We start from the raw sequence: 12428 nt of genomic DNA, 5'->3' as shown, positions 1-12428 counted from the left end.
CCTCCATCAAGAGGGCCCGAACCTGGGTAAAACATCGTGTCCCTGCCTCCTGTTACCATCCGGCCTAGACGCACAGTGCGGGACCCCCTACCCGAGATCCGCCGGTTTTGACACCGACATTGGTGCTTTCATTGAGAGTTCCTCTGTGTCGTCGCCTTTAGGCCCAATGGCTCCTTTGATCATCAACAACGATACGGTCCAGGGTGAGACTTTTCTCCCCGGACAGATCTTCGTCTTCGGCGGCTTCGCTCTGCGGGCCAATTCGCTCGGCCACCTGGAGCAGATCGAAAGCTACGCCCCTGGCCATCAAGTCAGGTTTGGAAGCTTAAACTACACGGCTGACATCCGTGGAGACTTGATCTTCGACGGGTTCGAGCCACGGCCAAGCGCGCCGCACTATCTCGAGGGGCATGATCTAGCTCTGCCTCCGGACAGTGTCCTGGAGGCCGCACACGCATCGTTTCCGACCCCTAACTCAGAGCCTATTGCGCCAATCGAGGATGAGCGGTTGGACGTCACCTCGGGGGCTTCGATCTCAAAGGCGATCGAGCCGAACGCTAGCCCCGCACTCTGCATGATCCTGTGACTCCGAGGATCCGGACTCCTTTCCGAACTCCGAACCCCCCGCGCCCCTGTCGATCGAATCCGATTGGGCGCCGATAATAGAGTTCACCACCGCAGACATCTTTCAGCACTCGCCTTGTGGCGATATCCTGAACTCTCTCAAGTCTCTCTCCTTATCAGGAGAGCCCTGGCGAACTACGGTCAGCGAGGATGGGATACGGACGATGAAGAAATTCAAAGCCCACCCACCACCCACTTGGTAGCCACTGTCGACAATTTAAGCGACGTGCTCAACTTCGACTCCGGAGACATCGACAGCATGGATGATGATGCAGGAGATACCGACGAACCAACGCCCATAGGGCATTGGACAGCCACCTCATCTCACGATGTGTACATGGTGGATACCCCTAAAGGAAGCGACAACGAGGAAAAAGGGGATGGGACGGGAGATCGACCCCCCGAAAAGCAATCAAAGCATCGGCGTAAACGCCGACCCAAGCCCCGCCTCGACAAAAACCCAGCCATAGAGCAGGACGAGCCGGTAGACGACGAGCAGGCCTTAGAGCAACCGTCCGAACAGGGCAACACGGATAGAGAAACCGAACATCCCTCCTCCGGCGAAAATGGCATTCCGGACGACCTCACGCCGAATAAACCTATGGAGCAGAAGAATCTCCACGAGAGGCTCGTTGCAACTGCACGCAGCCTAAAAAAGCAGAAGCGGAAGCTAAAAACAGCGGAAGATGCACTCCGGATTAGATGGAGCAAAGTAATCAATACCACAGATAAGTACGGCGACAGTCGCCGCACTAAAAGCTATCCGAAAAGAAAGCTACTGCCTGAATTCGACGAAGAGGCCCTAGAGCCCTCGCATTCAAAAATGAAAAAGCCACACGGTCGGATAGACGACCCCATAAAGCGGCAAGCGGCGCCGCACCTAAATCGGCATGCGACCCACTTAAGGATTCGCATCATGGCACAGTCAGGTCCATTTATGGCCAAGAAAGCAAGCTCTCGTAAGCAACGCTATGAAGCCATCATCAGAATCCGGCACAGCCAAATATAGGGGCGCCGCACACCCCTATGTTTCACCGATGAGGTCCTGGACTATGAATTTCCCAGAGGGATTCAAACTTATAAACATAGAGGAATATGATGGAACAACAGACCCTGGAGTTTGGATCGAGGATTATATCCTCCACATACACATGGCTAGAGGAGATGATCTCCATGCCATAAAATATCTACCCCTTAAGCTTAAAGGGCCAGCCCGGCATTGGCTTAAAAGCCTTCCCGAAAACACAATTGGAAGCTGGGAAGAGCTCGAGGATGCTTTCCGAGCAAACTTTCAAGGGACCTATGTCCGCCCTCCGGATGCAGACGATCTTAGTCACATAACTCAACAACCCGGAGAATCAGCTCGGCAGTTCTGGAATAGATTCCTCACTAAAAGAATCAGATAGTCGACTGTCCGGACGCCGAAGCCTTAGCAGCTTTCAGGCATAACGTCCGAGATGAATGGCTCGCCAGACACCTCGGCCAAGAAAAGCCAAGAACAATGGCTGCACTAACAAGCCTCATGACCCGCTTTTGTGCAGGGGAGGACAGCTGGTTGGCAAGGTGCAGCCCCAGCGACCCAAGTACATCCGAAACTAGGGATGGAAACGGAAAACCGCGACGCAACAAGGACCGTCGCTGGACTAAGGACAAAAGTCCGAAGAGCACGGCAGTCAATGCCGGATTCAAAGGCTCACGACAAAATCAGGAAAAATCGCCCCCCAGGATAACAGGGACGATCCATCCAACCTAAATAAAATCCTAGACAGGATATGTCAGATACACAGTACTCCCGGGAAGCCTGCTAACCATACCCACAGAGACTGTTGGGTTTTCAAACAATCCGGCAGACTCAATGCCGAACACAAGGGGCTCGACACACTAAGCGAAGACGAGGACGAACCCCAAAAGCAGAGCACCAGGAAACAAAAAAACTTCCCACAAGAAGTAAAAACAGTGAACTCACTTCACATAACAAAACATGCAGCGCCCGTAAAGGTACGCACCACACGGCCCATCCCCAAAGGGTCCTGCCACTGGTTGTCAAAACCGATCATCTTCGATCAGCTAGATTATTCTAGAAATATCAAGAATGTAGGCTGGACTGCCTTGATACTCGATCCAATAATTGGCGGACTCCAGTTTTCAAATGTCCTTATGGACGGCAGCAGTGGACTAAACCTGATATATCAGGATACAATCCAGCACATGGGGATAAACCCAGCAAGAATCCGCCGCAGCAAAACTTCCTTTCAAGGGGTAATACCTGGTCCGGACACCCATTGTATGGGTTTTCTTCGGCTCGAAGTCATATTCGGCTCTGCCAATAACCTCCGCCGTGAAAAGCTGACCTTCCATATCGTCCCGTTCTCAAGTCGCTATCAAGCACTACTGGGACGCGAAGCTTTCGCTCGCTTTAACGCAATACCACATTATGCATCTCTTACACTTAAGATGCCCGGTCCACGAGGCATCGTCTCTTTGAAGGGGAAGCACTGAAGTGCGCCTCCCCAAGCGGAGGACTGTGCGGCCGCTTTGACAGCCCCACAACAAAATGGCCTCACCAGCCAAAAAACTTCGAAATAGGTCATTCAAGACCACGAACGCGGATAGACGAGTTCGGTGCAAAATCATCATTGATGAAGTCCTAGAAGCCATATACCCCCGCACTAGGGGCTCCACGCATATACAATAAGAGACAATAAAGCTCAATCTTATATATCTTACTTTATACTTTGCTTATTTTAAAACTTTTTCGGCACGACCCGTTTTCAACTCAGTTCCTCTCTTTTACAGATGAACATCGTGCGGCGCCCGTCCAGGATACGGCACAACGGAGACACAGGCGCAGACGTGCAGTAGGGACCCGTCCTAAAGGATTCTTTTTAGATTAAGATCCTGCGTAAACCTTTTTTACTATCTCTTGTTGATACACATCCCCTGGTTTTTTCTTTCTGATATAACCAAGGAGGAGGCTGGCGTCTTGGCATGTGGCCATGTCAGAATTTTTGCACGTACCTGGACACTAGGGGCTTTTTTAATAAAGAGTGTTGTTTCGCCCGCACTCATAAAGACCGAACACCTTAGGGAGTGTTCGGCGTCGCGAGTTTTGGCATTATATGCATCAGCTCCGAATCATGTCTTTGGTCAAATGTTGGGTTGCCCGGCTCCTGAGTTCGGCTACCTTACGTTCCACTCTATCGGCTAAGGTAGCACCAGGAGAACTACTGCGATTGTGCCCCAGTTCGGCCGGGCGAGCACCTCAGTAGAGAAAGCCGAAAACTGACTGTCATGATGTAGCGTGAGACTGGTCAGCCACTCGATGACCTATCGGAATCTATCGGATTCCTCCGCTTTAACGAAGGGCCGCTTCCCAGTCAGGCACATACGCGCCCCGAACTCGGACGAGCGCAGTTGCCACCAAGGGGCTACCTAAATAGTCTCACTGTCAAACTCCTATGGCTAAGTGAAAGTGTTAAAGCATTATAGTCCGGTTGCCTGGCCCGCTGCGCTATCACCTCCTTTGTAGGACCAAGACGTTGGGTTAAGTGTGAAAATGCGTCTTCTGCGAGCACCCCCGCACTATGTGCGTGGGGGCTGAAGCCAACGACTGCCATCTTTCAGATTCTATATATATATATATATATTATATATATATATATCTTAAAACGGCCGCACAGGAGGTGTTCCCAATACTTGGAGGCACAAGTATAAAAAAGGCCACTACAGTTTATCAAAATATTACTTTATAATTACATATGCTATCATAACATAGCATCTTTCGGGCACTGCATCTCTATTACACGAGCGCCTTCAAGAACTTCCTGAAAATAGTGCTCGGAGGGTACTCGGCTTTTGTTTGAATCTCGGGACGCAACAACGGTGGTCTCCATCTCTGCCCAGTATGTCTTAACACGGGCAAGAGCCATCCTAGCGCCCTCTATGCATGCTGACCTCTTCATTGCATTTATACGCGGCACCGCGTCAAGGAATTGCTGCACCAAGCTGAAATAACTCTTCGGCTCCGATCTCCCCGGCCACAGGTGACCCATGACGTACTTCATGGCGAGTCCAGACAACCTATTCAGTTCGGCCCATTGAGCCAAACGATCATCCACTACCAGTGGACGCTCTGGATTGTGAAACTGCGACCAGAAAAGCTTTTCCACTTCGCGATCTTTCTGATCTCGAAAGTGTTCGGTCGCATCAGCAGCACTCGCTGCCAAGTCCAGATAGGTATCCTCCACACTCCACATCTGGTCCAACGGAGCAAACTTCGGATCACAAAATTTCCTTCGCAGCATAAAGGGCTTTCCAGCCGCAATCTGTTCGGCCTGACGCAGCCCCTCCTTCGCAGCTCTCATCGCAGAGCACGCGTCCTTGGCATTGGCAACGGCCTTCTCTAAGTCTGTCTGTTTCGCCTGGTCTTCTTTTTCAAGAAGTCTGCAACGGTCTGTAGTGCTTTTTAACTTTTCGGCCATCTCGTCCATCTCTTCCTTGCTTCGGAAATGAGCAGCCTGTTCGGCTCTCAGCTCTTCAAGGGCTTTCCTGGTGGCCGCATCACTTTCGCTGGCTTATTCTTTAGCTCGGGCAAGTTCTGCCCTAAGACTCTCCACGGCGGCCGCACCATCTGCGTTAAGCACACACATCGTAAGACACATGCATAAAACTGTTCTTACCTGATGCCGCCCGAGGAATTACATACCTTGAGCCTCATCAAGCCGCTTATTGACAAGCGTGATGTCGGCATCTGCCACATCCAGTTGCCGCTTTAGTTCGGCAAAATCGTCAGTTCGGCTCGATTCCAGACACCCTGCCGCCTACATTCAAAGGCGACATCTTAGACCTGTGATTATGATCCTCCGCGTGCCGTCATTTCTTGACGACACGCAGAGTCTCAGGGGCTACTATCTACACAGGGCGCATCTTACTCATGCGCAACTGACAAAAGTATACATTATCTAATGTACCTCGAAAACCGTCAGTAAACTTTTGACGGCCTCATACAATCCGCTCTCTACGGATGAAATCCTTTCAATCACCATGCCCATCAATGCGCGGTGCTCCTCTGAGATAGAAGCTCGCCCCAGCAGAATCTTTAGCTCCTCCGGCCGAGCACCAAACGGTGCCGGGCTCGTCCCATGACCTCTTTCGAAGGCCGGACGCGGAGAACCTCGGGGGGCTGCATAGCCACCTTCCGCCCCTGCCGGATTTGGAGAAACCCTCCGCGACGACACCTCAGGGTCGCCCGCCTCGCTAGGCGGCACGGCAGGGGGAGGCGTCCCGCTCTCCATCATCTCCGGAAGGAGATCCCCGAAGACGAGCTCTGCTGAGAAGGGCTGAGGTCCGAGCTACAAGATAAAGGTTTGGTTAATCTTCTCAGATATAAATCAAGGACTTCCCTCATCCCTCAAAAGGAAAATCTTTTCTCCACTTACGGCTCGCTGGAGGGCTGATCCCCTTGAGGGCGTAGTCCGGCCGAGGAACTCCCCGGCGTCGGACCCTCTGACGAGGATTTTCTCCCCCATTTCGAGGCCATGGTTTCCGGGTCGTCAGAGGCGGCTCTCTTCTTCCCCTTAGGAGAGGAATTGTCGGTTCCTCCCTTCGGAGCAGCCTCCTTCGAGGAGGCCATAGCTTCCTTGTCCTCCCCCTCCAAAGGCATTATCTCCAGCATGCTGACCAGCACGGGATCCGGCCTGGTTTCAGGAAGGGGAGCCGGACACCTGATCAGCTTTGCCTTCGCTATCCACTCCTGTTTAAAAGGACGGCTCTTTTAGGGGCAAGTTTATGACAATTATACGGATAGAAGGTCCGGGCACAAGGTTGCTTACTTGAGTATCCGGGCGATTGCAGCTTAGGCCTGCGTCCTCGGTTAAATCCGGACACATCTCTTGTGATCCAAAGAACAGTCTATACATCTCCGCGGGCGTTGCGCCCATAAAGTTCTGGAGAGCTCGCGGTCCCTCTGGATTAAACTCCCACAGGCGAAGGGGGCGACGTTTGCCGGGCAATATTTGGCGAATCAGCATGACCTGCGTCACCTTGACCAAGCTGAGGTCTCCTTCCAAGAGATCCTTAATTCGGCCCTGTAACAGGGGCACGTCTTTGGGCAAACCCCAATCTAACCCTCTGTTAACCCATGACGCTAGACGTGGTGGGGGACCCGAGCGAAAGGCAGGAAGCGCCACCCACTTGGTGCTCCGGGAAGCGGTGATATAAAACCACTCTCGTTGCCACAAGCCTAACTCCTCTTGAAAAGAGCCCTCGGGCCATGGAGCATCAGCATTTTTGCTTATAACAGCGCCTCTGTACTCTGCGTGCCGTCCCTTGATCATCTTCGGCTCCACTTTGAAAGTCTTGAGCCATAATCCGAAGTGAGGGGTAACACGGAGGAACGCTTCGCATACAACGATAAACGAGGAGATATGGAGGATGGACTCCGGAGCTAAGTCGTGGAATTCCAGCCCGTAATAAAACAGCAGTCCCCTCACAAAGGGGTCCATCGGGAAGCCTAACCCCCGAAGGAAGTGAGACACGAACACTACGCTCTCACAGGGCTGGGGACTGGGGATAGCCTGCCTTTGAGCAGGCAACCTGTGTGAAATTTCGGCGATCAAGAACTTAGCCTCTCTCAACTTTAGCACGTCCTCCTCCATGACGGAGGAGGGCATCCATCGGCCTTGAAGGTCGGAACCGGACATTGTCGAAGGTCTGAGGCGCCCGGAATCTGGAGCCTAGGGTGTTGGAACTCGAGGCGACGGGCGAACTTGTTTTGGGATTGGAGAAAAGGAGTAAGGTCCTGGTCTCTTTATAAGAGGTTGAATACCAGGAGCCCTCCCCGTAACCGTTTGGGACTCGCCTTTAATCGAGAAAACATGCTAACGGGCATGATTGGGTTACCCACGTCCGTATTGATGAGAATCCCGTAAAAGAGGGGCACACGATCTCTGCTTTGACAAGACGTGCCAAGGAAACCGCCTCGCAAAACACGCTGAGGTGGAAAAGTGAAAACGATTCGAGTGAAGGACTTGACTGTAGTGTGATGACGCACTGCGGAATACGTCAGCAGATTTGATTTGTGTTAATATTATTCTCTCTATGGCAATATGTGGAAGCTTATTTTGTAGAGCCGGACACTACTCTTGGTGTTTACAATCTTCTATGAAGGACTTGGAGGAGGAACCCGCCTTGCAATGCCGAAGACAATTTGCATGCCGGACTCGTCGTCATTGAAGCCTGGTTCAGGGGCTACTGAGGGAGTCCTGGATTAGGGGGTGTTCGGGCAGCCGGACTATACCTTCAGCCGGACTCCTGGACTATGAAGATACAAGATTGAAGACTTCGTCCCGTGTCCGGATGGGACTTTCTTTGGCATGGAAGGCAAGCTTGGCGATGCGGATATTCAAGATCTCCTACCATTGTAACTGACTCTATGTAACCCTAACCCTATCCAGTGTCTATATAAACCGGAGGGTTGTAGTCCGTAGGCAATCAACTCCATATACAACAATCGTATCATAGGCTAGCTTCTAGGGTTTAGCCTCCTTGATCTCGTGGTAGATCTACTCTTGTACTACCCATATCATCAATATTAATCAAGCAGGACGTAGGGTTTTACCTCCATCAAGAGGGCCCGAACCTGGGTAAAACATCGCGTTCCCTGCCTCCTGTTACCATCCGGCCTACACGCACAGTTCGGGACCCACTACCCGAGATCCGCCGGTTTTGACACTGACAGGCGCCCAGGGGGTAGGCGCGCCCCTGCCTCATGGCCTCCTCGTTGGTTGCTTGACGTCCACTCCAAGTCCTCCGGATCACGTTTGTTCCAAAAATCACGCTCCCGAAGGTTTCATTCCGTTTGGACTCCGTTTGATATTCCTTTTCTGCGAAACACTGAAATAGGCAAAAAACATCAATTTGGGCTGGGCCTCCGGTTAATAGGTTAGTCCCAAAAATAATATAAAAGTGTATAAATAAGCGCATTAAACATCCAAAACAGAATATATAATAGCATGGAACAATAAAAAATTATAGATACGTTGGAGACGTATCAGCATTCCAGTCCAATCTGGCGTGCGCCGCTCAACCGCTGACGTCAAGAAGGCTTCGGCAGATACCACAACGTCGAGTGCCCATAACTGTTCCCGCGTAGTTGGTTAGTGCGTGTAGGCCAGTGGCCAGACTCAGATCAAATATCCAGATCTCGTTAAGCATGTTATTTGAAGTATCCGCGGACGCCGACCAGGGACCAGGCCCACCTGTCTCCTAGGTGGTCACAACCTGCCCTGTCGCTCCGCCACAAAGTAACACTCGGGGGCTATCGTGGATTTGTCACGGCAGATGTCCTAGTGTGAGGACTTTGTCGTGAGGCCAACACATCTATGTGGTAGCTTGAGAGGGGTTGATCGGGATGAGAGACACGAGGCGGATCAACACACAAGACAAGGATTTAGATAACTTCGGGCCCCGGGAAACATCATCCGATAATAACCCTACCTGCTGTTTTTGGCTAGATCTCATTATGCTCATGAGGGAGTCACTGCATAGGCCGGCTCCCCTCTAGTTGTGTCTAGCCTTAAGATTATTTTCCTCTCCCTCTTGGGGTGCCCTGCCCCTCCTTATATAAGTTGAAGGGGCGGGTTACATGTAGAGTCCAACTCGGATTAAGACTTAAACTTATTCTGACTTCTCTTCACATGCTTCTCTCCATGGGCTTCTTAACGTCTTGGGCTTCTTAATGCCTCGGGCTTATTAACCACAGACGACTCTATTACAGTCCGACTTACCATCTGGCTTACCGTCTGGCTTAACATATGCCGGCTTAATATTTGACTTAACATCTGTCGGCTTAACATCTGGCTTAACATCAATGAAATACCAAGTCCCGGTCGGGTCATATCTCCGGTCGGGTCATACCGCGGGGTATATCCCCGACATTAGCCCCCAGTTTAATTTGGATTTATCCATGTTAAACTGATCCTGTAAACAAAACACAAGAACACATTTGACAGATTGTGCTCTAGGTTTTAAAATATTCTTGTAAGCCGGCACCTGATCATCCTTAAGTCCTTGTCATTTCCTTCTTCTAGAAAATCCAGGTCAATAGGCCAGCCTCTTAACCAATTTGCTGACATTGGTTTCTCACAGAGAAATATTGTGAAGAATGGTTCATTTGACTCAGTTCCCAATGCTTAACAGAAATATTGGTCTTTGAAATACTCATCTGATTTTCAGCCGGCTTAAAAATGTAAAACTTGCCGGTTTATCCAAAATTGCTGGCTTGTAAATATTGATGGTACCGGGTCATAATTGTTGCTAATCATCAAGCTTGAAAATATACCTCCCTTATATGCATATCACTTGTAGCCCCCAAGCCTTAAGAATGAAGCGTAGTAAGCGCTTAAGACTTGCTTCAATATAAACGTTACAACCTTGAAGAAATCCAGGTTTGTTCATCTCAGTCACTCATCAAAACTGAATATTCCACATATGTAGCCCCCAAGTGCCGGGTTGTCATGCTTGCAGCAACCTGGGACTTGTAATTGCCTTATGCTCATAAAATATTCAACCAGTGTAGCTCCCAAGGACCGGCTTAGTAAGATAATACTGAGCTGGAACTTCAATGAAAATAACATCATGGAATGTAACTCCCACCATGGGGCTTGAACCCATGTCCACAAGGTTAAGAGCCTTGTGCTCTACCAACTGAGCAATGGATCCTTCAATATAATGGATTAAAGCTTGTGTACCTTGAATTTCTGACAGAAGCAATTGGCAGCCCCCAAGGGCCGACTCATGACAATGTGATGAGTCGGGTCTTCAATAAGGCGAGTTAAGAATGACTTTGCATTAGCCCCCAAGTGCCATGGTGCATGCTGGCAGTGACATGGGACTTATGTATTTGATGTAATCTGAATAATGTAGCCCCCAAGTGTCGGGTCATAAGCCTGCAGCGACTTGGGACTATTCTTTTCATTGTAGAATAAATCATATCCATTGATAAATAATAGCCATTGCGCTGAAGCGACTTTGAAAACCTTAATCATAATACTGTTTATTGATAACCATAATAAAAATCCAGCCAGGTTGGCTATTAATGATTTGAATAATACAACCCGGCCTGAAAACCGATTCCTGCTATATAAACCAGTATTTCCATGCACATATGATGTATGCTATGATGATGTAATGATGATGCAATGTATGATGCAATATATGATGATGTAATGATGATGCAATGTATGATGCAATATATGATAATGTATGTGTATGATAACAGAATACTTCAATGAAACTAGCATGATAGCCACTAGAGTATCCTCGCTTTCTGTAAGCCGGCTCTCACATGACCCAATTGATGTTTGAACCTGGATAAGTTCAGATATGACTTATCGAGAGTACACGAGGTCGGAGTAGCATCAAACAAACAGGCAGGCTTAACCAAGTTTCAATGAAGGCGACTTAGTAGCCTGGGTTCGTCCTCGCTATCTGTAGGACATGCCCTCACATGACAATCCAACGTTTTAACCTTAACGAGTTCACATATGACTGTTAAGAGTTCGATGGGTCACTTTTTGCAGTAGACAATTTGTCCTACATTAAAAAATTCACAAGCCAGAGTAATTGCTCTTTTAAAGAAATTAATATGTAATATAAAAATATATCGGATAGATTTCACCTGATTTGTCTGGACGGTAGATGATCCATTCCATGGACAATTTCCAGTATTTGCAATGGAAATTTAGCCATTCTCCCCTGCCTTTGCAAAAAAGGGCACCAACCACAGCAAGTGAAAATACGGTAGCCCAGAATGAGGCCGATCGGGGCGGCTCAGCACACACACCCTCCGGGTCTTTTTTTGTTTTTCTTTCAGTCAAACCAGCCTGTTCCTTGTTCCTTTTCCTTGGTTATGAACACAATCAGCGAGCCACAGGTCGCGAACTTCATCAGGCACACTTGCTATCAGTTCCTAGTTTCCTTTGTTTTTGCAAGTGCTGCTAATCCGTGAACTAGAATGTTACCATCCCTTTTAATTGATAAGACTTGGACGGAGCTGAACGCCAAGTGCAGAATCTTTTAAATCCTCTAGAAACTCCAGATATTTACAGTCAAACGCGCCAGCGTTGCTATCGCTTGGGCCTCTTCCACAGGTCGACTTATGGTCAGCTGGCCGTGGCCGCAGTGGCTCAACAAAAACCGCAGGTTAAAGGTGGGCCGCGACAGCAACTTGAGACGGGGCCACTGTTGAGTGAGGTAAGACAGTGGCAGCTTAAGGGCATATATAATGATGACATATGGTTATATATGCCCCATGACAAAATAATAATTTGAGACATCTATATTTATTTTTTCTTTTCAATGTAAGCTATCATTAATGGGCCTCATTAAAAAATAGAAAAACTTTTTACTTCATTCTTTTCAGCTTTTGTCACTGGACCACACTTTTTTTTTCAAGCACCCGCCTTCTGAAGAGGATCCCGCTTCCTTATCCGAACCTACTTTACGTCATATCCGATCATACATGGTATGCGAGACATCGCCTTAAGACTATGTATTATACATGCACTAATAGCTTGACGATGGTGCGGGGCGGATCGACGCGACGGGTCTCAGCAGAGGCAACCCAGAGGTGGGCCGCAGGGCCAACGAGGCTGACGCGGAGAAGGAGCACCCGGCGAGGTCTCAAGGGCGGCTCAGGGCCGACGGTTCGATAGCGGTCAGTGGCTCAAGTCGGCCGGCGGCCCATAGGCAAACACCACCCGAGGTGAAGGTCGCCCGGGGCAAAGGCGGCGACGGAGGTAACT

The 12428-nt window shown here is 49.5% G+C and overlaps 1 non-coding gene across 1 annotated transcript; it reads right to left on the bottom strand.

Moving 5' to 3' along the window:
- Positions 1-10271: 10271 nt before the first annotated feature.
- TRNAK-CUU lies at positions 10272-10341 on the bottom strand. Its single transcript has one exon. It is a non-coding gene; the product is annotated as a tRNA-Lys (tRNA).
- Positions 10342-12428: the final 2087 nt, after the last annotated feature.

This window comes from Triticum urartu, chromosome 6 (genome assembly GCF_003073215.2).
Source record: "Triticum urartu cultivar G1812 chromosome 6, Tu2.1, whole genome shotgun sequence".
NCBI classification, from domain to species: domain Eukaryota; kingdom Viridiplantae; phylum Streptophyta; class Magnoliopsida; order Poales; family Poaceae; genus Triticum; species Triticum urartu.
Note: the sequence above shows the minus strand (reverse complement) of the source record. Positions and strands in the feature narration are given on the sequence as shown.